General features: G+C 37.6%; 1 pseudogene; it reads left to right on the forward strand.

Annotated features, from left to right (window-relative positions):
• Positions 1-27,441, forward strand: LOC128869153 (actin-binding LIM protein 1-like; annotated as a pseudogene).

Below are 27,441 nucleotides of genomic sequence, written 5' to 3' on the forward strand. Positions count from 1 at the left end.
ATTATACCCATAAACATACGGTATGTATACACGTTAGAGTGCATCACTCTCCATACAAAAACAATCGGTGCTATTTTCTCATCGGAATTATAAAATGTATAATAACTTCAGCCCAAATATTTCGGAAAAATATTAAGATTTAAGTGAGTCGTATAGCTTTGAAAATACCTCCAAAGTCATGCTTCTTCTAAATAAAAATGTTTTCCAAAAACGTCATCTGAGACAATAGCAGAGTTTAAGTTTATAATGTCGCTATAAAACTGCTTAAAATTGTATCAACGACTTTATTCAAATGTTGCCAATCCGTCGGAAATTAGCGAAACTAAAAATATTTAAGCCAGAGCCACTACGTCCATCAAATCCGTCTGACTTATCCTTGCTCGTTATCAATTTTCACGTTAGTGGTGTGGAAAGTGGACATTTTTTAATTCTTGTGGTTTATTTGCCGTCACTTCTTATATTAGTGGTGCAGTACGTGAAGGTTTGCGATCACAAAGGTGGCGCCATCCGAAGACCGATACTTCGTTCGGGGAAAAGTTGACAATTGAGACTCTGTGAGAGTTCATCCAAATTTTAGTAACCAAACTAATGGCGTTTTCTTTTCTCGCATTTATACCATGTTTGTGAAAATTGTGGGTGAGTGTGGGTCAGCTGATTTTGAACTTTAATTGTTACAAAATATGGAATTAAATCGTCCTATTTCATTATATTAAATATATATTTTTATTAAATATATAATATGTGGAAGTATTTTTCTTGTTCTCTTCCCAAATGAAATACGCAACATTTTCACAGAGCGATGGATATATTTTTGTAATATTAAGATATAATGTCATATGCGTTTTTTCATATACCACTAAAGGTTCGAGCACTGCTTTAATTTAGGAAAAGAGCAGGTGATTTTGTATATAAATACATACATAAAATGAACAGTTTCATGGTGGTTTTCTAATTATTTAGCAATATAACAAATTTTGTGCCATTGCTTTACGAATTTTATAACAACGACTCGCTTTAACAAATTTGACAGTTCAATTTAGGTTTATCGGTTCAATTTAGGTGTTGGATCGACAGTGGCATGTTTTATGGTTAAAATTAGAAAAATAAAATTTAGTGATGTCGCTAATAAGCGGTATCGCATCTTCGGAAAAAATGCAAAGTTATTGCGTTTTGGAACTAAAGTAGTGGTGTAAATTCGTTTCGTTGTCGGTATATTTGCTTTTGCAAAACTAAAGTCCAGTAATTTGTGAGTCGTTAGGAAGCTTTACATATTAAAATAATGGAAGTGAGAAGGTAGACTATCTGAGAAGTAATAAATACGGGAAAGATAAGTTATTGCTCCATAAAGGGCAAAAAGGTGCTTACTAATTAGAATTGGATATCAAGGGTTTCGATTGGGGAAAAATCTAAGGATAAAAAGCTAGTTGGAATCGGTCAATTGGCCAATTGGTTAGTCGGTAATCGTTGATATATGTTTATACATGTGTATGTGGTATCATTAGCGGAGTAGTGGTTAAGAAATTGTCCAATTTGAGTGGTGTTCCGTCAACGCGAGACTGATTATATTGGTATGGTGCTTTTCGAACATACAGCAGCGGTGCCTCAACTTAATAAAATAACAACAACGTGATATTGAGTAAATTTGTACCAGACAGAGAAGGTGTATTTGAGAACCGCGAAATCGAGCAATAGAAAGCAAAAAATGTATTGTGCTAAATGCGATAAAAAATGTTCCGGCGAGGTGCTAGGTGTGACCAATAAGCATTTACACAAAGCTTGCTTTCGCTCGCCATTGTCGGATTCTTTACCAAAGATAGTGTTAACTGCTGCATTCCCGACTATCAGCGTCTTCACGGCATGAGGTGTACCGCTTGCCAACAGTATGTCGAGGGTGAAGTGGTCTCGGCCATGGGAAAGACGTATCACTAAAAGTGTTTCATGTGCTCCGAATGTAGCAACCCTTTTAAATCAAGAAGCAAGGTAACAAATACCGGCAAAGAGGTGTTATTTGAAAATTGTATACCAGTTGCTTCTTCTTCGCCTATCCCACAGCCGTCGACCACTGCCGAAACGTCCCGTAAGGAATTCACGGTTTCACCAGTTCTAAAAGCTTAACGGCCAACACGGTGAGCAGATGAATAGTGACGAGAAGACTATAGCCCGAACGACTGTGCTGGATGCGGTGAATTATTGAAAGAAGGAGAAAGTTGATCGACCGTGGCATGTTTGTTGTTTCCGTTGCAAAGCACGTAATGTTGTACTAAACGACTAATATATGGGCAAGGATGGTGTGACGTACTGTGAGAAGAGCTATCAAAAATCATTTGGTATCAAATGTGCCTTCTGTATTCGCTTTATTAGCGGAAAAGTGCTACAAGCAGGTGATAATCATCATTTTCATCCGGCATGTTCACGTTGTACGAAATGCGGTGATCCATTCGGAGATGGCGAAGAAATGTACCTACAAGGTACCACGCTGTGGTCCTGGTTGGTCTGAATCCGGCATAATATTAAATGGTGGAGGACCAGCCGACGGTAATGGTGGTTTTACGGATACTGAATGCGATCGTATAAGCTCTAGTGCGCTGCGTGATATGTACACGTGCTCCAGAGCGCCGAGTTTTAATGGTTCACTTTATTGCTCTAGCCGAAAGCACTACCGCACCTTAGTTCCGGACTAATCTTACGTGAATACGGCCGTCCCTGTGGTGAAGATATTTCACGTATTTATACGTACAGCTACTTGACAAATGCTCCGCACTACTTACGCACGCCAATTTAACCGTCGTCGTTCGCCACCAGTACAGCTGGTTCAACGGCAGGCAGTTGGTCACCGTCACGGCCTCATTCACGTAGCCGCAGCGATATGAAAGTACTTGTCTATACAATCCGGATCGAGGGACCACTACAATAATGATGCGGCAATAAAATTTTGCCGGGAGAATCCTTAATCCTTATTGTTGCGTCAATAAATGTTGTGGAGAAAATCCCAAATACTTAATTGCTTAAAAGAGGATTCAGTTCATGGAATCAATAAATTACACATAGAGAGGAACCAAATGATATGATGAAAACCCTAAATCCTGTTGGTTATTAAAACGATGATGCTGTGGTCCAAATATAAACTCGTTGCGTCACCTTCGAAATTAAAATTTTTCTATCTTTATTTTCCAAAATATTTCCTTTTATATACATATTTATTTTCAATTAAAGCCTATCCATTTTCACAGAAAATTATCACAAACACACACAAGTGTTCATGGTAAAAACATATTTCTTAAAAGCGGTAAGTTCTAGGCATGTACAGTACTTGGCTATTGAATTATGACCGATGATAAAAATTACATATTTATGGCTTTGAGAACGAATAAAAAGCAAAAGGTTTTAAAGCATTTAAAAAAGTTTACATATTTGTTTTATTAAAAACTTCTTGACATTTTTGCATTGAAAATATTTATTTTAAACTAATATTTCGTGCCCTCGGGGGAACCAGTTTTCCCTAGAGGGCGCGTCCCCAGGTGGTGGATAGGAGAACGCCTCCCAGATATGTGTGGTAGGAGGACATTTCCCGCGAACCACACAGGTCGAAGATGTAAACTTCCTTAAAAAAACTCCCTCAACCCTCAGGTTGTACCGGTGGCCTTACCATGGTATGGGACGCCGCCATGGCTGACCAACTATTTCCCCGATATCCTCTTTGGTCACCGCACATGGCGACATGTGCAGCCCTTTGACGGGGCAGGTGACCGTACGAAACAGTGTATATATAATGAACCAAGATAAGAAACAAAAATCGGATAGCATCCACAAACGGACAGACAAGAAGACGGACAAACGGACGGACAAGCGGGCGCACCCATTGACAGAACATATGGACAACATGGACCGACAATAACGAACTGAGGAAGTTGGGAACTCCCTCAGAGGACGAACTCTTGGCCTCCAGCCAAGAGACGGTTGATGGCAAAGCTGTGGACCACAGCACGCCATCAACCCTAAATCAACCATCCAGTGATGCCAAGGGGCAAAAGCGTCAAAACGTTAAAAAAGGCCCGTCCAGGTATAAGCTTTACCAGAGGTCTCTGGCTATTCTCGGCAGAATAAGCAAAAATTAGGCCGAAGGGAAAGCTCAACCAAAGGACGCGGCCGACAAGGCAAGGTGCCAAAAGGTGGTCGATGAGTACCTGGCGTTCCAGGCCACCCAGAAGCCAGAAGCCGTGAAACGCAATCGTTCGCGGGACGAAAGCGACAAACTCACGAAGAAGCACAAGGTGTCGGTTCACACCGCTTCAATACTAAAGCCAGCCAAACGGACATTTAACGAGGTGGCGGTAAACCTGCATTGGAGAAGTGGTCCGAAATTGAGGCACGGCTGTCTCGCATTGTCGTCGATCACGTCATCGCAAACCATGGAGGTGGTCCGCGGATACAGGGTGATCAAATTCGATGATCAACTCTCTCTGAACTTCCTGCAAACAGTTGTGGGCAAGATCCAGAACGACTGCAAAGGTTTGAGGCTCAAACTAATCCCGGCCAGCGAAATCCCTCGACGGCCGAGGGCTCGCATCTGGATACCTAACATGGAGTTCGATGCTAAGCAACTTATTCCATACTTGCAGGCACACAACCGCACTGTTCCGATGGATGACTGGAGCATCATCAAAGCGGAGGCTCCGCAAAAGAACAGTGTGTCCTTCCTTCTCCAAATATCGTAGGAGAGCAGCGAGCCACTGGGCAAAGCGGACAACAAACTTCGGTTCGGCGTCAGGAAAACTCAACTGAAGATATTCCGCTCTGCAAATCCGGAGGATCAACAGGACGAGGTTGACGGCGGCAACGAGTTGCTCACGGGCATGCAACTTGACGACGCCGCTTCTACCAAAAACGATGACGCTAACGAGCAGCATCCGGGAGTGCAGCTTGGTGACGCCGTCAAATTGTAAATCGACCAGCAGCATGGGTCTCAAGGTTGTCCAAATAAACCTGCAGCACTCGCGGACTGCAATGGACAACCTAACCGTTCTCCTGGCGGAGGAGGACGTTGACATCGCCATAATCCAGAAACCCGAGGTGAAGGGGTTTACTGGAAACAACCATAACCTTTTCTACAAACGGACTGAAGGTAACCCCAGATCTTGTATTGGGAGCTAAGAAACATTTGAACATATTTTTAATCCCATCATATTGTTCACAGGATGTGACGGCTGAGGAAATAGAAGCCGCTGACGGTGTCCATCTACAAGGCGCATGATCGGCCAGCATCACCTGAGGGGCTCGTCGGCCTGTGCGTGAAGCTAAAAATAAGAACCTGCTACTCGGATGCGATGCCAACGCAAGGCACTCTCTATGGGGCAGCCCGGAGACTAACGAACGAGGTAAGTCGTTTTACGACTTTATTACTAATTCTAACCTGACGGTATGTAACAGAGGGAACACACCCACTTTCACCTTTCTTAGTACGGAGTACTTTAGGGGATGGGCGGAAGTGATTGATGTTATTTTACTGTCCGAAAACAGTTCAGTAAGGGTAGACAAATGGAGGGTTTCCAACAAAAATCCTTTCTAGGATCACAGCTTGATCCTTTACGAGCTGGATTCACCCTTACCGCATCGTAACCCACTAAGAACTAATTGGAAAAAGTTTAAAAATGTTGTAAACAATAGGTTGGGAGGAATTCCGATCAGCTAAATCACTCTCACGGAAAGCCTTGAGAGTAGGGTTACAACATTGGAGAAGACATTCAGTAGGGCCTACAAGACGTCGTGTCCAATTAAATATAGCAAAAAACATTTCCTCCCTGGTGGAGCAATGAGCTCTCGAGGGAAGAAGCCAGATCAAATTTTAATCTCAGCTACTCAACAGGTAATTAACAACTGTACAGAGATAGTCGGAGACAGTACAAAAAGGCAACTAGGGCCGCCAAGAAGGAGAGCCGGAGAGATTTTTGTTCTTCGATCGAATCTACCAGAGATTCTGCGAGGCTCAGCCGTATCTTGTCCAAAGGTCATTCAATGGCTTCTTGGGTCAAGAAGCCAGATGGCACTTGGACTTCTACGGCAGAAGAGTCTCTAGAACTTCTCTAAAATACTCATTCTCTGGGATGTAGCGCTCACGATAGCGATGTTGGGAGAATTCGGCGGAGCCGCTACGACCCATAGGATTTTGCGGATGTAAAAGTCACACAAGAGAAGGTTGCATGGGAAATCAAATCATTTTCACCTTTCAAATCTCCAGGCCTTGGCGGGATTTTTCCCAAGATTTTACAGGAAACTCTTGATAATATTCTGCCATGGCTAATGGAAATTTTCAAAGCGTGTCTAATCCTAGGTTATATTCCGAATAGCTGGAAACCTTTTAGGGTCATCTTCATGCGAAAGGCAGAAGGGAACATGAGTCAGCGAAGGACTTTAGGCCAATTAGTCTCTTGTCCTTCCTTTTAAAAACATTTGAACGGCTTTTAGACATACACATTAGAAGCTCGCTGGAGAGTTCTAGTATTTCAATTGCACAACATGCTTACCTCAAAGGCAAATCGACGGAGACTGCGCTTCACGAGGTAATCCCATCAATAGAGGGGTCTCTAGCAGGCAAACAGTACACCTTGGCTTTTCTTGACATAGAAGGTATACCGTGGTACATGTGCACATTTTTAATTTCTTCTAATTTCCATCCTCCTTATGTTCATACACACAAACGAAACACAGGTATGTCTTTTATATACAAATTAAACACAGCGAGAAAATGTCCCACCCGATCATGATTACCTTAACGAAAGTAGTGAAAGTTTCCCTTTTTGGCTGTTAAGTTTAAGCCCAGCCGACGTATTTTTATTCACTACAAATCCATCGAGGCGCGCACACGTATAAGAAAAAACTAGCATACGCTAAAACAAAAAGGAATAAATTGGAGTTCATCATATAAGGGATCATAATTTTTGGTAAGGTTCTTTTCCACCGAAATTTTTCGTTAATAACCGTAGGCAAAATCGATAAATTTTAAGTAAATTTTAATACAAGTATATGCGTATATACTTTCACCTTACAGAATTTCAAGGCTATCGGCCGTCACTATCCACTGCCACATCGGATTCATCCACACCTATGCGTCTATAAACTCTCATACGTACCATTGGATTATAAAGTAATGAAAACCGAAATGAAACCGAAATCGATTTAAAAGAAAAAAAAAAAGAAGATTTTGTTTTTTAAATAATAAGAAAGCTAAAGTGAATTTATCATAATAAAGGTTTAACCTAATGTAATTCAAAGCACAAAAATTTAGCAACAACCACACAGCGAGGAGGCCTTCTACGCGTCGTTGGACTGCTATATCGACACTAATATGTAAGTGCAATTGCTAATTCGTTATTTTATGTTAATATTCACTCTCCCGCTCATTTAAATTCATGTAGACGTATGTATGGAAGTATAGTATGTAGCAATTTGCAATGACAGTTTTGTTTTGTTTGAGAGAACCTATTTATGCAGAATAATGTACATCCATACATACGTATACATACTTTGATCTTATTTTTGATATATCTGATAGTGTTAAAAAATATTGTAATGAAAATGATTTACTAGATTTTTCATAATTTTGGTCTGATTTCGGAGGAAGTGTAGATGATCTAATGGGGCTTTATTTACAACTACAAAGCTAAGGTAGGGTGGGTATAGAGCAGCCACACGACATACACATGCGCTGCCAGGCTTAAGGATTCCTAGGCCTTTTAGGACTGTAGGTGGAAGTTACGTATGTTGGCAGTTTTTAATTTTCTCCGTGTGCAATTTATTTAGTTTATCTTTGTGAGGCAATAGTTATGATGGTAGCTTCGTTCTGCTGCTGCGTTTCCGAACCCACGTACTGAAGCTCCGGGACATAAGTGAGTGCACACGGCGCAGTGACAGACCATCACCACAAGCAAGCCTACCAGAACTCACGTATGGTCACATAACAGATAAAATGGCGCCCAACGTGGGGCCCACAAGACTGCGGCTATTTGTAGCTGCCAACTGCTCAACACTATTTGTGGTCTCCAAAACACTATTCCTACTTGGAATAATTTTTTTTCCTTTCTGATTTGCTTTTGTAATTAATAAAAATAATATGTAAACTTTTGAATTCATAGTTTATAGCTAAATGGTTTTATAGTTTTGTTCTGCAAAAATTTCAACGCTGGAATTGCAATTTTCGACAGGCTTTATGCCTAAGGACTTGACCGCTGAGGATATTGTATAACAACAACGACGCAAATAATTTGATTAACCATTTTCAGGCTTTTTTTTTTTTTAGTTATAGACTACTTGGAATTTAGTAGTAGTGTGACCAGTAGCTTTGTCAATTTACATAATTACAAAAGTCTTAATTACATTTTTTTTCTCATAACAATTTTATTTTGATAATTAGTTATTTTAAATTAAAAACAAACAAAAAAATCGGAACCTTATAATTTTTGATTGATAAGATTATAACCGATTTGTTTTTTTTTTTTTGCCAACATACTGACTACCTACTTTACTTTAGCCTAGGATCTCTTAAGCCAACCAGATCATCACACGACTGATGAATCAGACCATTGCAGTCATTTTTCATATATGAATACTTGATTTTTTTTTTGCTTTTGATTAAAGCAAGTTGATACAGAATTTTTTTGCTTTGCAACCTACTTATTTAAAGCTTTTCAAGAATACTTTTGATTTGTTTTTTTTTTTCTTATAAAATAATCGTCTTTGGATTTATTATAATATTGTTGGATTAATAGTTTAGTAAATTTCTTTTTTCAATACAGGGTATTACCAAATTTGATTGAGTGTGTACCACTTAACCCGTATATTTTTTTAATTTTTCTTTGTTTAGTTTCTTCACGAGACTGCGTGATTAAATTGAATCGAATTTTTGGAATTAGTACTATTTTTTTTTTTCGTGAATATATTAATTTTTTTTTTTCAAAATGTCCTTGCGTCATAGTAATGAGCATTTGCCACCACAGGCTAATGTGTGCACAATATGCAAAGTCAGCTTTTCAGAACGCGATGATATTTTAATGACAGTTTGTTCTCATCGTTTCCACCGATCAAGTCTTTTAACCTGGCTTAAAAGAAACACGTCTTGTCCACAGTGCCATGCCAAATGTAATAGCAGAGATTTTTCACAAAATACTGGTGCGCGTACTAGGGCTAGAGCTTTTCGATCAGACAATCCTATTAGAGACTTAGAATTGCCTGCTGCGGAACATAATGAAGAACATCACTCTGATGGTGCAGCAAGCTTACCTGTTCCCAATACACAAGATGGCAATACCAGCTCCAATGAGGAAGATAACCGAGTACGGAATATGGTAACCGCAGTGATATCAGTGCGACAGGCAACTCTTTTCAACGATTTGGAAAATCGTGTTTCACAGCTAATTGAAGAGAACCTCGAAAATACCGTGGCAAACATATTAGGTCGGGTAAACCTAAATGGTCAACCATCTCAACCTGCAGCTAACATCAGTCCAAATGTGAACGTTCACCAACCGAATACACATCAGGATAACGCAACTCCTTTTTGGCCTAGAGATATTCCGAATTTAGCAAACAATTCTAACCAAAATTTTCACAGAAATATTGGTAATTTACGATTCAGTGACATGTCTAATGTTCCCAACTCAGGTAGAGTAGCCCAATTAGTATCCAACTGGGATATAAAATTCGACGGCTCATCAAAATTAACAGTAGATAGCTTTTTGTACCGCATTGAGTGTCAAGTGATCGACACATTAGGGGGAAATTTTAACTTACTGTGTGAGCATGTGCAAAGTCTATTTATCAATGAAGCAAAGAATTGGTATTATAGATATTGTCGCTCAGTTGAACGTGTCACCTGGCCTTCACTTTGCCAAGCATTGCGTACCAATTTTCAGCAACACAGAAGCGATTTTGAAATTAAGGAACTAATCCGCAATAGAAAACAAGGGGCTATCGAAAGTTTTGATGATTTTAGAAATGCAGTTCTTAAAATTGTTGAATCACTACAATCCCCTTTGCCCGAAATCGAACTGGTAGAAATTTTGCAAAATAATTTAAGACCTCGAGTGCGACAACAATTGTTATATGTACAAATAAATTCCATAGCAGAATTGCGCAGACTTTGTCTGAAAGGTGAAAGCCTTCATTACCAATTTTAAATCAGCGACAATATTCACGTCGCTTTGCCAATGAATTAACAGTCGAAGATGCTGTTTGAGAACAACTAGAATGCGAAATCAACGAGATTACGAGGTATCCTTGTAATTCTAAATTAATTTGCTGGAACTGCAAAACCGAAGGACACAGATATTTTGACTACCTGGCTGACAGAACTGTCTTTTGCTATGGCTGTGGAACGCCAGAAGTTTATCGACCAAAATGCCCATCGTGCAGTCCGGGAAACTTGAAAATGAGCGAGGTTTCAACACAGAACCCTCGTAACGACAAGAAGAATCAAATGTGAAGAAAGCGCTTTTACGACGAGGCAAGTCCCAAAACGATGATTACTCAACGTCACTCATACGTGCCCACAAATTCGATAAAACTAATCCGTATGTGCATACAATTATTCCCTATGACGTTCGACTTAATAATTACTACAAGATCAGAAAACAAATTTTTGATTCCAACAATAAACCGTCACCAACTAGTAGCCGATCTTCGGTACGCTTAAGAAAGTTTTGGAAAACAATTAAAAATAATCGAAAAATCCTGAATCATCTTGTTTGTTCCATTAAACACAAATCTTCCGACTTAAGGCCTTATGCTAAAATGGAAATTCTGGATGCCGAGTATTTAGGACTTTTAGATAGCGGAGCTCAAGTCTCTTGTTTAGGTTCATCTTTAGCGGAAGACATTTGCAAACGAAAACAAATATGCAAGCACACAACGTCTGTCTGTACTGCAGATGGAAAGGAACAAGTAGTTTTTGGTACGGTAGACTTAAATGTTGTACTTGAAGACAAGAATCATATAATAAAATTTTTTGTTGTACCGAGCGTTTCACAAGAAGTTATACTTGGAGTCGACTTTTGGAGCAAATTTAAAATTGCTCCACATGTTATCTCGGAAATTTGTCTTCAAACAAGACGTGAGGAAAATACACTTTGTTTAAGTAATGAACAGAAACGATAGCTAGACGCTGTTGAAAATAGATTTCCAAGCTTCGAGAAAGAAGAATTAGGAAAAACTTCTTTAATGGAATATGTAATTGAACTTCAACCTGGTGTCCGTCCGATAAAACAACGATACTTCCCAATATCCCCTGCAGTAGAAGACCTTGTTCACGCTGAAATCGACGAGATGCTCAAATTAGGTGTAATTGGAGAATCTCCGAATAGCCCATGGTCTAGTCCGATTGTTTGAGTGAAAAAGCCAAATAAAGTCCGTCTGTGCCTTGATTCACGAAAAGTGATTAGCGTTACTATCACGGACGCATATCCTCTTCCTCACATTGATGGAATATTAAGTAGGATACCGAAAGCAAAATACATAAGTTCATTGGATCTGCGTCGTGCTTTCTGGCAGATACCTCTCTCGGATAGTTCTCGAGACTTCACCTGTTTTACCGTTCCTAATGGTCCGCTTTACCGATACTGTGTCATGCCTTTTGGTTTATGTAACGCCCCTCAAGCACTCTGTCGCCTAATGGATCGCGTTATCCCTCCTCAATTAAAAAACCAAGTTTTTGCATATTTAGATGATCTTTTAATTGTGTCAGAAGATTTCAGCATACACATGTCCGTCGTATCCGAAGTTGCTTATCACTTAAGGAAGGCTGGTTTAACAATAAATATAGATATATAAAAATTCAGCCGTTTTTCGCGTTGTGATGAACTTTACGGAAAATGGCTCAACCGATTTTAACCAAATTTTTAGGCTTTGTTTGGACTATTCAGTAGATGGTTTGTGTTTTGAAATTTTAAGAATCGGATACCATGGTCTCGAGAAATAGGCCAAAACGTGGACCCGGGTAACCCTAGAATGTGTTTGTATAATATGTGTAGCAAATGGAAGCTGTTGCTGATTTCTATAGTGCAGAGTATTTTTCATACCGTTCCGTGACTAGGGTCTCGAGATATAGGCCAAAACGTGGACCCGGGTAACCCTAGAATGTGTTTGTACAATATGGGTAGCAAATGGAAGCTGTTGATGATTTTTATAGTAGAGAGTATTTTTCATACCGTTCCGTGACTAGGGTCTCGAGAAATAGGCCAAAACGTGGACCCGAGTAACCCTAGGATGTGTTTGTACAATATGGATATCAAATGGAAGCTGTTGGTGAATGCTTTAGTAGAGAGTATTTTTCATGCCGCTCCGTGACTGAGGTCTCGAGATATAGGTCAAAACGTGGACCCGGGTAACCTTTGGTTGTGTATGTACAATATGGGTATCAAATGAAAGCTGTTGATAAGTGCTTTAATACGGGGTAATTTTCATACCTATTGATGACTAGGGTCTCGAAATATATGCCAAAACGTGGACCCGCCGTGCCTTTGCACCGAATTAAACCAAACTTACACACGTTGTTAAGCAAGTATTGAAAATGGGTTTCTTAAAGTTTGGTTGTAATTCGAAACTCCGGCAACGCGTACAGCGTTCTTTTGAACCAGCCATAATGTCGTTTACTTTTTTAACCCTTGGGGCGGAGCTGAACTGTCAAATTGACAGAGTGAGTTACAATGTGTCAATATTTCTTTCTGATTTGGACGCCATAAGGAGAAGCCGTAAGTGCAAAGGGTAAACATTTCTTGTGAATTTTTTTGGAGTGGATTTTGGAACAGTGAATAATTTCTTACGAAATTTGAGAATTTAAAGTGAAATCCGAATGTTCAAATGAAATTATGTTTTGTGGATTTATTTTTTCCGTTCATATGCGATAAGCTACGATGCACCATGAGTGAAAAAAATGGTAATCTATATATAAAAAGAAGTTACATTTCCTTGGTAATCTTATAACTCAAGAACGGGCTCACCTATCCAAACCAAATTTTTAGGCTTTGTTTGGACTATTCAGTAGATGGTTTGTGTTTTAAAATTTTAAGAATCGGATACCAGGGTCCCGAGAAATAGGCCAAAACGTGAACCCGGGTAACCCTAGGATGTGTTTATACAATATGGGTAGCAAATGGAAGCTGTTGACGATTCTATAGTATAGAGTATTTTTGATGCCGCTCCGTAACTAGGGTCTCGAGATATCGCCCAAAATGTGGACCCCGATAACTTAAGGATGTGTTCGTACAATATGGGTAGCAAATGGGAGCTGTTGATGATTTCTATAGTATAGAGTATTTTTCGTACCGTTCCGTGACTAGGGTCTCGAGATATAATCCAAAACGTGGACCCGGGTAACCCTAGGATGTGTTTGTACAATATGGGTAGCAAATGGAAGCTGCTGATGATTCTATAGTATAGAGTATTTTTAATGCCGCTCCGTGACTAGGGTCTCGAGATATCGCCCAAAATGTGGACCCCGATAACTTAAGGATGTGTTCGTACAATATGGGTAGCAAATGGGAGCTGTTGATGATTTCTATAGTATAGAGTATTTTTCATACCGTTCCGTGACTAGGGTCTCGAGATATAATCCAAAACGTGGACCCGGGTAACCCTAGGATGTGTTTGTACAATATGGGTAGCAAATGGAAGCTGCTGATGATTCTATAGTATACAGTATTTTTGATGCCGCTCCGTGACTAGGGTCTCGAGATATCGCCCAAAATGTGGACCCCGATAACTTAAGGATGTGTTCGTACAATATGGGTAGCAAATGGAAGCTGTTGATGATTTCTATAGTATAGAGTATTTTTCATACCGTTCCGTGACTAGGGTCTCGAGATATAATCCAAAACGTGGACCCGGGTAACCCTAGGATGTGTTTGTACAATATGGGTAGCAAATGGAAGCTGCTGATGATTCTATAGTATAGAGTATTTTTAATGCCCCTCCGTAACTAGGGTCTCGAGATATCGCCCAAAATGTGGACCCCGATAACTTCAGGATGTGTTCGTACAATATGGGTAGCAAACGGAAGCTGTTGATGATTTCTATAGTATAGAGTATTTTTCATAGCGTTCCGTGACTAGAGTCTCGAGATATAATCCAAAACGTGGACCCGGGTAACCCTAGGATGTGTGTGTACAATATGGGTAGCAAATGGAAGCTGCTGATGATTCTATAGTATAGAGTATTTTTAATGCCCCTCCGTAACTAGGGTCTCGAGATATAGACCAAAACGTGGACCTGGATAGCCCTAGGATGTGTTTGAACCACATGAGTATCCATTTCGGCAAAAATGTAAAGCACTTATGGATTTAATTGAGAAATTATATGCATTTGGGGAGGTGCGTTGCCATATGTACTCCATCGAATGGCAGAAAAGGGGATTTCCGCACGCACATATACTAATTTGGCTGGTACATAAAATAACTCCGGATCAAATCGATAGCCTTATATCAGCTGAAATTCCTAACCACACTGCTGATCGCCTGGGTTATTTCAAGTTGTCGTTATATATTACATTTCCTTGGTAATCTTATAACTCAAGAACCGATTGACACAAAAATTTTAGAGTTCTTTTCTATCTTTGAGGAGGTGGTGTGTGTGAAGTTTGATTGAAATCGGCGCAGCCGTTCCTGAGTTATGATATTTTATGTGAGTAATGGTTTCCTCTCATACGAAATGCCTGTATGGGAAGAACAATAACAAATACACAGCCGCTTATGAGCGTTTCTGTTGTACTGTTGAGGTTGTGAGTGTATTATGTTAATATTAATTTTGGGCGAAAATATAATAAAAACTGGAGCATTCAAGGAACTGGAAAAATATTTTTAACTTTATTTATTTTAGCATAATTTATTTAGCGTAAAAAATTGAAATGGAAATTAAAGAATCAAAGTTTAATTACAAGTTTTTATCGGCTCTTTCACCTTACCTGTATATAGGTGACCACCACAATCAAATTTTAAAAAAGTACAGAAAAGGCTATTGTGACATCTTTAGAAAGTATGTTGAATGAAAAAAATCAACTAATTCAACTGTTTAAACATTTTACGAGTTCTATAAAGAAAAACTAATATGAAAAATTTCTTGCGATATAAAAAAAACATTTTATGTATGGTGGTGCGAAGCCCACTGGGTGATGCTAGTCTATATATATAAAAATTCAGCCGTTTTCCGCGTTGTGATGAACTTTACGGAGAATGGCTCAACCGATTTTAACCAAATTTTTAGGCTTTGTTTGGACTATTCAGTATATGGTTTGTGTTTTAAAATTTTAAGAATCGGATACCAGGGTCTCGAGAAATAGGCCAAAACGTGGACCCGGGTAACCCTAGGATGTGTTTGTACAATATGGGTAGCAAATGGAAGCTGCTAATGATTGCTATAGTATAGAGTATATTTCATACCGTTCCGTGACTAGGGTCTCGGGATATAGGCCAAAACGTTGACCCGGGTAACCCTAGGATGTGTTTCTACGATATGGGTAGCAAATGGAAGCTGCGAATGATTGCTATAGTATAGAGTATTTTTCATACCGTTCCGTGACTAGGGTCTCGAGATATAGGCCAAAACGTGGACCCGTGTAACCCTAGGATGTGTTTGTACAATATGTGTAGCAAATGGAAGCTGTTGCTGATTTCTATAGTGCAGAGTATTTTTGATGCCGCTCCGTGACTAGAGTCTCGAGATATAGGTCAAAACGTGGACCCGGGTAACCTTTGGTTGTGTTTGTACAATATGGGTAGCAAATGGGAGCTGTTGATGATTGCTATAGTATAGAATATTTTTAATGCCCCTCCGTAAGTAGGGTTTCGAGATATAGACCAAAACGTGGACCTGGATAACCCTAGGATGTGTTTGAACCACATGAGTATCCATTGTAAGTTGTTGATAAATGCTAATGAAAAGAGGACTTTTCTTTTCGCTGGGTAAATAAGGACTCTTGATATAGACCAATTGGGAACTCGCCTTCAGGTTAAGAGATTGCATTCTTATGTACTACAACCAGTTAAAATGGTATATCCAATCACATCTATATATATAACAATTCAGCCGTTTTTCGCGTTGTGATGAACTTTACGGAGAATGGCTCAACCGATTTTAACCAAACTTTGCCACATTGAAGAGACACATGAGGAGAAGGTTTGTAACTATGTTTGGTTAAAATCTCCTTTACTTCATCATCAACACACAGTATACACGAGGCACCGTTCTTTTTACGCGTGTGGTTGTTATGGTAAACAGTTGCATGGAGCGTACATTTTACTCACATATGTACAAGTTAACGCAGCAGTATTTATGCCTAAATTTTCTTTCCATTACATACATTTCAATGGAATGAAAACATACATACATATACAAAAATTCATACAGCAGTGGCTGCACGCCTGCATTCGCATAGAATAGAAACATACAAATTAGCAGGCACAGCTGGAATAATTAATCGTAACACAATGCTGCTGTGACTAACTTAACACTTTGCTTAAATACTTCTTCCTTACACTCACACTTCGGGATAACCGAAGCAAAACCATTAGCTCAACGAACCTTATCAGGTCATCGCTAAAAAAGTACTTAAATAAGGCCGTTTTCTTAGAAGAATACCAAAGGTTATTAGTAATAGTGCTTAGTGAAAGTAAGTATTAAAACTAACAAGAAAGTGTTTTATTTGGTAAAGTGTGCAAGTGAAGCAGTTTCCAGGCCTCAACCAAAGAGATAAAAAAAGTGCGTCAGAAATATTTAAGAGAAGAGATTGTTTTCACATTTTCCAACGATATTTTCACGAAAAATTTACAAAATATTTTGCAAATGATTGATAACAAGTGAAACAGTGAATAAATGGTGTGAAAAATACACACGACAGAAATCGGCAAAAATAATTAATATTTTAGAAGTTTTTACTTAAGATATTTAAGAAAAGAGATTGTTTTCACACTTTCCGTGGATATTTTCAAGAAAAATTTCAAAAATATATATTATTTTAGCTGATCATTTCCCATTTCTGTTCTGTGTAATTTTCATTTCAACGCGTGCTCACAGTTAAATTATATTTTTAAAAGATGGCGCTAACAGTATGTTAATTTGAATTCCAGTTTAAAAACAAGAAAAGTAGCAATTAACGTAATACACGTCACAATAGAAATGTGCAAAATCACAGACAAAATGAAAGTGAGGAAAATCATGCTGATCGATTAAGTCAAAAAAGAGATCGTACTAGGTCACGTTCTCAAAATCGGCCAATAAATATCAATTCTGTAAATTTGAATGGGGCAGCATTTCAATATAATCCACAACTTGATTATTCATCTCACAAATACGTTGTCATTGGAAGTATGGATAAAATTTGCGGATTTTGTCAAGGATTGAAATTCAAAACTGAAACACCAGGCATGTGTTGCGCTGCAGGAAAAGTTCGTTACAATATCCGCCCGAACCATTAGCTAAACTTCAACGTTCAACAACATTCGCTGAAACATCTAATGAATCATTAGATTTTATGGACACAAATTATGGCTTTTTTCTGATTCAAGGGCAAGCATATTACTTAATAGGTTCATTACTACCACTACCCGATCAAGAGTCAAAATTTTTGGAAATTTATTTCATTAATGACAACGATGATGAACTTGAATCACGGTGTGTATTTTCCTGAAATATAAACAGAGTCATTATGAGAGAGTTACAAGATTTATTACACACCCACGATGTTTTGGTGCAAAGTTTTAAAACAACAATCGAAAAATTGTCATCTGATAATCATAAAATTAAAATGTATGCAAATAAAACGCCTGCCGGCGAACATCGTGGAAGATACAATCAACCAACTTCAAGCAACGAGGTTGCAATTGTTGATGTTGATTGTTGGTGAAGATGGTTATTCGATTGATATAAAACAAATAAATCCAGCAAATGGTAAAAAAACAAATAAAACTGTAAGCGCAATGAATTATTATGCATACAGAATCATGATAAGAGAAAATCAAGAGAATCACATTTTAAAATGTCGAAAATTATTTCATCAGTATATTGTTGACATGTATGCGAAAATAGAAACAGAGCGATTGAATTACATTAGATTCAACAATACATACATTTACGAGATGCAATTAACAATGATACCAACGTTAACAACATTGGTCAAATGGTAATAATACATTCATCGTATACAGGCAGTCCAAGGCATATGCATGAATACGCCAGAGAACTCCACCGGCTCAGTGTAAAACATTCATACGCTTCGCTTGAACAAAAAAACAGGCTTTTGCGTTCAAACGATCGAACTTGTTCAAATAAGTTATTGTCATTGTTTATTTCAGCTCAATCAAATCATGTGCTGTGTTTTAGCTCTCCGATGTTATCACCAATCGTCTTCATAGCAGCCGTTTCGGGTATTTGCTCGTTCGGCTATACATTCATTTTTTTGAGCAAGAATAAAAGGGCTATAGAGCCAAATGAGCCGGTTTGAACACGTATGATTCCGCATGAGTTTTTGCTTAACTAACGATAGCAAAGTAAAAGCAAAATTTTAAAGCAAAAACGCTATATTTTCTTATATGTTTTTTTTCTTAAAACTTATAATAAAACACGAAAGAAAATAATGTAAATAAGGAAACATTGCTGAAACCAACTAATCCTTTCAAATACGAACCCCAATTTACAGCGTACATTGTACGCCAACGCTCGTTTGCTCGAACATGTGCTATTTACAGTAATGACAATTACTTCTTTGAACAAGTTTGATCGTTTGAACGCAAAGGCCGATGCTAATTTCATTCAATGCTGCTTTTTGTTCAATGATTAGATTTGAGCCGAAGGCATTAGATCATACGTGTTGACTGAGTTGAACTACGCGTTCGCCTGCATGAGCTGACTGCACTTGACCGAATATTTTGGTTCAATTGACTGAATGTGAGCAAGAAATTTTGCGTATGAACAACTCAAGAAAACAGTGAGCCATGCAGGTCTCTGGAATACGCCCAAGATGCAATGTGTTATGTCAGAAATTATGGTCGACCCGTCTTATTCATAACTTTCACATGGAATCCGAAATGGGATGATATTAAGAATCATTTATATACTGGGCAATCAGCTACTGATAGGCATGACATTACTGTAAGAGTGTTTAGACGAAAGCTACAGTCTCTAATGGTTTCATTGTAAAACATAAAGTTTACGGAGATGTACAATGTTTCATGTATTCTGTGGAATGGCAAAAAAGAGGCTTGTCTCATGCGCATATTTTGATTTGGTTAAAACAAAAACTAGCCACAGATAAAATTGATCATATTATATGTGCTGAAATTCCAGATATAAAGGAAGATCCAGAATTACATACTACTGTAACCAAAAGCATGATTCATGGACCGGGTGGTACGTTAAATCAAAATTCTCCATGTATGGTTGATGGTAAATGTTCAAAAAACTACCCAAGGCAATTAATTGCTGAAACAATGATTGGAAATGATGGATATCCATTGTACCGTAGAAGATCACCAGAAGATAATGGAAAAACAGTCACTGTGAAAATAAATAATCAAGATGTGGAGATCGATAACCGTTGGATAGTTCCGTATTCCAAATTATTATCGAAAACATTTAACGCACATATAAATGTTGAATATTGTAACTCCGTAAAATCCATCAAATACATATGCAAATATATCAATAAAGGAAGTGACATGGCAGTGTTTGGAGTTGTAAATCGAAATGATGAAATTACTAATTACCAAATGGGAAGATACATTTGTAGCAACGAAGCAGTTTGGAGAATATTATCATTTCCGATTCATGATCGCCATCCAGCTGTTATTCATTTGTCAGTCCATTTAGAAAATGAACAAAGTGTTTATTTCACTGAAAATACTGCTTAACAAATGGCCGAACGACCACCAGCAACAACACTAACTGCATTTTTCAACTTATGTGAAACAGATTCATTTGCAAGAACATTGCTTTATTCAAATGTTCCTAAATATTATACTTGGAATGCATCATCAAGGTCCTGGGTTCGGCAACGAGGAATACCTGTAGATGGATATCCAGGTGTTCATTTGGGTGATGCAATCGGACGACTTTACACTGTGCATCCAAGTAAAGTGGAATGTTTCTATTTATGTTTACTCTTAGTTGATATTCCCGACCCAAGATCATTCGAAAGTTTGAAACGAGTTAATGGTCATCTCTGTTGTACTTATCAGCAAGCATGCAAAGAAATGAGTTTGCTTGAAAATGATAATCATTGGGATGCAACTCTTATGGATGCATGTGCAACAAGTTCTCCACACCAAATAAGAACACTCTTTGCCATCATTATTGCTACATGTTTCCCAGCAAACCCAAAAGAATTGTTGAGTACTTACCAAGAATACATGACAGAAGATATCCTACATCAAGTACGTCGCATTACTGCAAATCCAAATTTAATTATACAGATGAATTACAATATATAATGAGGCATTAATTAAAATCGAAGACTTTTGCCTGATGATTGCAAATAGAACTCTGAGTGAGTTAGGTATGATCGCACCAAATCGTCCGATGCGTGATGCATACAATGCAGAATTAAGACGTGAAAAAGAATATGATCGAAATGATCTGAACATATTTGTAGCAACAAACATACCAAAATTAAACTCAGAAAAAAGGCAGGCATATGACACAATTATAGACAATGTTGAAAATGAAAGAGGAGGAATATTCTTCTTAGATGCACCAGGTGGGACTGGAAAAACGTTTTTGTTGTCGTTAATTTTGGCCACCATTCGGTCACAGAATAATATTGCATTGGCTTTGGCATCATCTGGAATAGCGGCAACTTTATTGGACGGCGGTCGCACAGCACATTCTGCATTAAAGTTACCATTAAATATGGAAGTAAATGAAGAACCAACATGCATCATTTCTAAAAATTCTGTAATGGGAAAGGTTTTACAAACATGTAACATTATTGTTTGGGATGAATGTACGATGGCTCATAAAAAATCACTAGAAGCCTTAAATAGAACACTGAAAGATTTTCGAAATAACACAAACATATTTGGTGGTGCACTAATTCTATTGGCCGGTGATTTTCGACAAACTTTGCCTGTTATTCCCAAATCAACAGCCGAGATATGGAGATATGTTCAAAAACTCACATTAACTACTAATGTTCGTGTGCAGTTACAGAATGATCCAACAGCTGCTGAATTTTCCGAACATTTGTTGCAAATTGGAAATGGACGAAAGCCAATTGATAAGAATACAGGCATGATCACACTTCCAACTAATTTTTGCACCGTAACAGAATCAAGAGTACAATTAGTGCAAAATGTATTCCCAAATATTGCACAAAACTATCGAAATCAAGATTGGCTAAGCGAGAGAGCTATATTAGCTGCCAAAAAAGTCGATGTCAATGAAATCAATGCCAGTATTTTGACTCAAATTCCAGGTGAAGTTGTCACCTATAAATCAATTGATTCACTCACAAATCCCGACGATGAATTATCCAATTGAATTTTTGAATTCACTTAATTTGCCTGGCTTGCCACCACATCGTTTGCAATTGAAAGTCGGCGCAGTGATCATTATTTTGCGAAATATCAATCAGCCGAAACTATGCAATGGAACAAGATTAGCAGTGAAACGGACAATGAACAATGTAATTGAAGCAACAATTTTGAAAGGCAAATTTAAAGGTGAAGATGTTTTGATTTCGCGCATTCCAATGATTTCAACAGATTTGCCTTTTGATTTTAAGCGACTTCAATTTCCCATTCGCCTTTTGCTATTACAATCAATAAGTCTCAAGGTCAAACACTTCAATTATGTGGAATTGACCTAACTTATCCATGCTTTGGACATGGGCAACTGTATGTAGGATATTCTCGAGTAGGGAAACCATCGTTACTTTATATTTATACACCGCATGAAAATAAAACCAAAAATTTTGTGTATAAGAAGGCTTTAGAATAAGTTGTTAGTTTACAATCATTAGAGTAAGTCACTAAAATAAATAAAACATTGTTATTAGAATAAGTCACAAAATATTGGCCGAGCATGAATTAAATGATGAAATAAGAAAAAAACAAAGAACACTTTTCATTCATATTTTTCTTTCACCCAGCGAAGCGGGTGAGGGCCCGCTAGTAAATATAGAAAAAAGTAAATTTTGTATAAAAGAGGTAAAATATCTTGGATATATCGTTGGAGATGGAACACTCAAAACTGATCCTGATAAAATTTCAGCTGTAATAAACTACCCCGTACCGACGAATGTAAAACTATTACGACGTTTCTTAGGAATGGCAGGTTGCTACCGCCGTTTTATTGACAACGTTGCCGCGATTACAAACCCATTAACCAATTTACTAAAGAAAGGTAAAATTTTTTCTTGGAATGAGGAAGCACAAAAATCGTTTGATCAACTGAAACAAATGCTATGCTCTGCTCCGGTTCTAGCCAGTCCAAATTACGAGAAACCCTTTACAATTCAATGTGACGCCAGTAAGCTCGGTGTTGGTGCAGTGTTGTCACAAAACTATGACGATGATGTCGAAGTACCGATTGCTTACTTTTCTCAAAAATTAAGTAAGGCTCAAAGTAACTACAGCGTCACCGAACTAGAGTGCCTTGCTGCTATCCTTAGTTTCGAAAAGTTTAGAGCTTATGTGGAGGGGCAAGACTTCACTATCGTAACCGATCACGCCAGTTTACAATGGCTCATGCGTCAAACCGATCTATCAAGCAGACTAGCTCGGTGGTCACTTAAACTACAAGGATAGAGGTTTAAAATCGAACACCGAAAAGGTTTACTAAATGTTGTGCCAGACAGTCTGTCCCGTCAGAATTTTGATGAAATTAATGAGTTAGAAGTCCATCCGCTTGTTGATCTGAATTCGTCCGATTTTTTTGCTGATGAATATAAAAATTTAATAAATAGTATTCGAAATAATGAAAGCCGCTTACCCGATCTTCAAATCATTGATGGTCATGTTTACAAACGAACCGAACATCCAGATGGAAACCCAGCACGTGAAGCATTCAATTGGAAGTTGTGGATACCAAAAACTTTAGTTCGGCAAGCAATAGAACATGCCCATTGCCCGCCAAATAAATGTTATGGAGGCATTGCAAAAACTCTAGAGCGTTTACGGTTGAATCTTTATTGGCCTAATATGACTGTGGACGTAAAAGAATTTGTTGGTCAATGCGATATTTGTCAACAAAGCAAAGCGCCTAATGTTACTTTACGACCACCGGTGGCTGTTCAATATACTGTCCAACGCCCGTTTCAAAAGTTATATATTGGTTTACTTCGTCCATATCCCAGATCTAGGCAAGAAAATACAGGAATTTTGATTGTCTTTGATGATCTCACAAAATTTCCCTTATTGAAGGCTATTAGGAATTTTAATACTTCAATTATCTGCAACTTTTTAAAAGAACATGTTTTTTGCTTCTTTGGAACTCCGGAGATTATACTAAGTGACAACGGAAAACAATTTAAAGCCTCCCAATTTAACAATCTACTTGCCGAACGTGGTATTAGATATATTTACACTGGGATGGGTGTGTACCGTGGTACATGTGCACATTTTTAATTTCTTCTAATTTCCATCCTCCTTATGTTCATACACACAAACGAAACAAAGGTATGTCTTTTATATACAAATTAAACACAGCGAGAAAATGTCCCACCCGATCATGATTACCTTAACGAAAGTAGTGAAAGTTTCCCTTTTTGGCTGTTAAGTTTAAGCCCAGCCGACGTATTTTTATTCACTACAAATCCATCGAGGCGCGCACACGTATAAAAAAAAACTAGCATACGCTAAAACAAAAAGGAATAAATTGGAGTTCATCATATAAGGGATCATAATTTTTGGTAAGGTTCTTTTCCACCGAAATTTTTCGTTAATAACCGTAGGCAAAATCGATAAATTTTAAGTAAATTTTAATACAAGTATATGCGTATATACTTTCACCTAACAAAATTTCAAGGCTATCGGCCGTCACTATCCACTGCCACATCGGATTCATCCACTCCTATGCGTCTATAAACTCTCATACGTACCATAGGATTATAAAAGCTTTCACCTTAAAAAAAAACAAAAAAAAAAACAAAAACAGTGTTTTGTGAAAATATTTATATGGGTTTAAGCTAACGCCGGTTTTCCGAGCGGTTCTTCGAGCGGCTTATATACATATTATATATATATAATACTTAACAGTTGTTAACTGTTAACAGCCACAGTTAAAGAAAAAAAAAACAACAAAAATGCTTTTGAATTAAATTAATATTGAAGCTAGTGAATAGTTATTAAATTTTTATGAATTTTGTGAAAAACTATCAATAGATGATAGTTAAATAATTTTTGCTTCTTAATTTTTTTTTGTGTGCATATATATATGCTAACATTAACCTCCCTCAACATTGTTCTTTGTTTTTTTATTTCCTTTACATCTTTATAAATATTTTATAAATATAATTTTTTTTCTTAAATGAAACCGAAATCGATTAAAAAGAAAGAAAAAAGAAGATTTTGTTTTTTAAATAATAAGAAAGCTAAAGTGAATTTATCATAATAAAGGAATAACCTAATGTAATTCAAAGCACAAAAATCTAGCAACAACCACACAGCGAGGAGGCCTTCTACGCATCGTTGGACTGCTATATCGACACTAATATGTAAGTGCAATTGCTAATTCGTTATTTTATGTTAATATTCACTCTCCCGCTCATTTAAATTCATGTAGACGTATGTATGGAAGTATAGTATGTAGCATTTTGCAATGACAGTTTTGTTTTGTTTGAGAGAACCTATTTATGCAGAATAATGTACATCCATACGTACGTGTACACACTTTGATCTTTTCGGTTATTCCATTTCGTTCTTTTTGTTTCCTTATGTACATACATACATTGAATATTATTTAATATATTTTTTTCGGGTTAATGACCACATATATATATTATAGAAAATGTTGAGGTAGGGCAGTTTTAGTTAGTTAATGTACACCCACAAAATAATGTTAGTACACCATTGTATAAAATATTCTTATTTTTGATATACAGTAGGTTCTGTTTTTATGCGGTAGATACGTCCAGCAAGAAACATCATAAAAAAACACAGCATAAAAAAAGCTACTAGTTCTATAGTAAAACTTTAGATACGTTTCAAAAGTGCTAAAACCGCATACATCTGAAATAATGTAATAAAATCGCATAAAAAAGGGCACTAGTCCCATATTATAACTATAGATACGTTCCATAGACCGCATGAATCTGAAATAATTAAATAAAATCGCATAAACAAAATATTGTATATTTGAAAATTATATCTTTATTTAAGAAACGTCAGAATCGAAAAATAAATTTAAGTCAGAAATAGAATCAGACAATACCCACATGTTGCGCATTCGTTTAGGATTTGGCGTAAAATCACTTTCGTCACTTGAGGAAATGTACACGTCTGATCTAGATAGTTATGCAGGCGGTTCCATACTTGTAGGGTTAGCATTTCTGATGTAATCTGTGATGAGTTTTTGCTTAGCTGGTTTAGAATCTTGTTTATATGTACAATTCCCGATAGGTCGACATGCATTTTGTAATTTAAAAAAAAAACCGCACTATTTCAAAACCGCATAAAAAAAAGCCGCATAAAAACAGAACCTACTGTATCTGATAGTGTTAAAAAATATTGTAATGAAAATGATTTACTAGATTTTTCATAATTTTGGTCTGATTTCGGAGGAAGTGTAAAAGATCTAATGGGGCTTTATTTACAACTACAAAGCCAAGGTAGGGTGGGTATAGAACAGCGACACGACATACACATGCGCTGCCAGGCTTAAGGATTCCTAAGCCTTTTAGGACTGTAGGTGGAAGTTACGTATGTTGGCAGTTTCTAATTTTCTCCGTGTGCAATTTATTTAGTTTATCTTGTGAGGCAATAGTTATGATGGTAGCTTGGTTCTGCTGCTGCGTTTCCGAACCCACGTACTGAAGCTCCTGGACACAAGCGAGTGCACACGGCGCAGTGACAGACCATCACCACAAGCAAGCCTACCAGAACTCACCTATGGTCACATAACAAAGGCGCATTTAATAACGTTAGCACTGATGCTATCCAACGGGCGTTAATAGACATACGGGTGGAAAATTGTATCAGCAATTGGATCACCTCTATGCTAGAAACCAGAGCAAATATGGGTAATAGCAACATAACAGAAAGACACAGGGGGAGTATTATATCCACTCCTTTGGTTATGAGTTATTAGTAAAATCTTAATAAAACTTAATGAAAGTGGGGTAAAAGTGGTCGCGTACGCTGATGATGTGGTGTTAATGGCATCAGGACTGTGTCCCAATACGATCAGTGGGATCATTCAAAGGGCGTTAAGCGAGCTTAACTCTTGGGCTACAGGCTGTGGCCTAAGTTTAAACGCGCGTAAAACAGAACTCATGCTATTTACGACCAGATATAAGGTACCAATTTTTACTCTACCAAACATTAATGGACAAGCCCTCTCACTTTCACCCAGTCCAAACTACTTAGGGGTAATTCTGGACTCCAAACTTAGCTGGAAATTAAATGTTGAAGAACGGGTAAGGAAAGCTTAAATTGCTTTATATGCCTGTAAACGTATGCTTGGAAGAAGATGGGGTCTTCAACCCAAGTATACATTATGGTTGTATAAGGCGGTTATACTACTGTGGGCATAGAGTAAGGGGAATTTATTTGTCAAACTTCGCGGGATTAAAATTTCGCTCTAGTTATTTTTTCATGAGTTGGCAGCACTGTTAATAACATCTGAGCCAACTTTTATGTGAATGTCATTATCAGTAATATATTTACGATTGTGTTTACCAAACGACCAAGAGTGCATTTTTCGATTTTTACCATGTCTGATTTGACCCTTGGAAACACACAATCTTCAGAATATCGTTCTCCGGCTCTTCTGCGAACAAAACTTGCTGTTCTTCTGACCGCTTCCAATGAGAGAATTTCATACAATTACTTCAACCAAGTATTAACTCCGAATTGGAAAGTCCTTTACTATAAGACCCTATGCTGCTGGCTTAGCTGCCGAAAATCTATTGAATAAAGGGATGCTACCAAAATTTTCGAATTTACATGCATAAGTGATAAACTAACTTAGCAGAAGGATATACATACGTGTATTTTCTATGTATTTTGTATAAATTTTTAGATGCAAAACTAATCCTTATGCTGTACGTCAAATACCGCCGATTTCAAGGAACGCATGCATGGTAAAGGCATCTTAACACAACGTTGAAACTTGTATTTATCACACAGGCATATATGTAATATATATATATATATTTCTTAATGTACGTGATAATGAGTTCAAGTGTATTTGTATCTGATTTTTTAATTTACAATTTTTACTTGTGTAATTCTCTATTTTCATAGGATATTG

This window comes from Anastrepha ludens, chromosome X, assembly GCF_028408465.1.
Source record: "Anastrepha ludens isolate Willacy chromosome X, idAnaLude1.1, whole genome shotgun sequence".
Classification (NCBI taxonomy): Eukaryota; Metazoa; Arthropoda; class Insecta; order Diptera; family Tephritidae; genus Anastrepha; species Anastrepha ludens.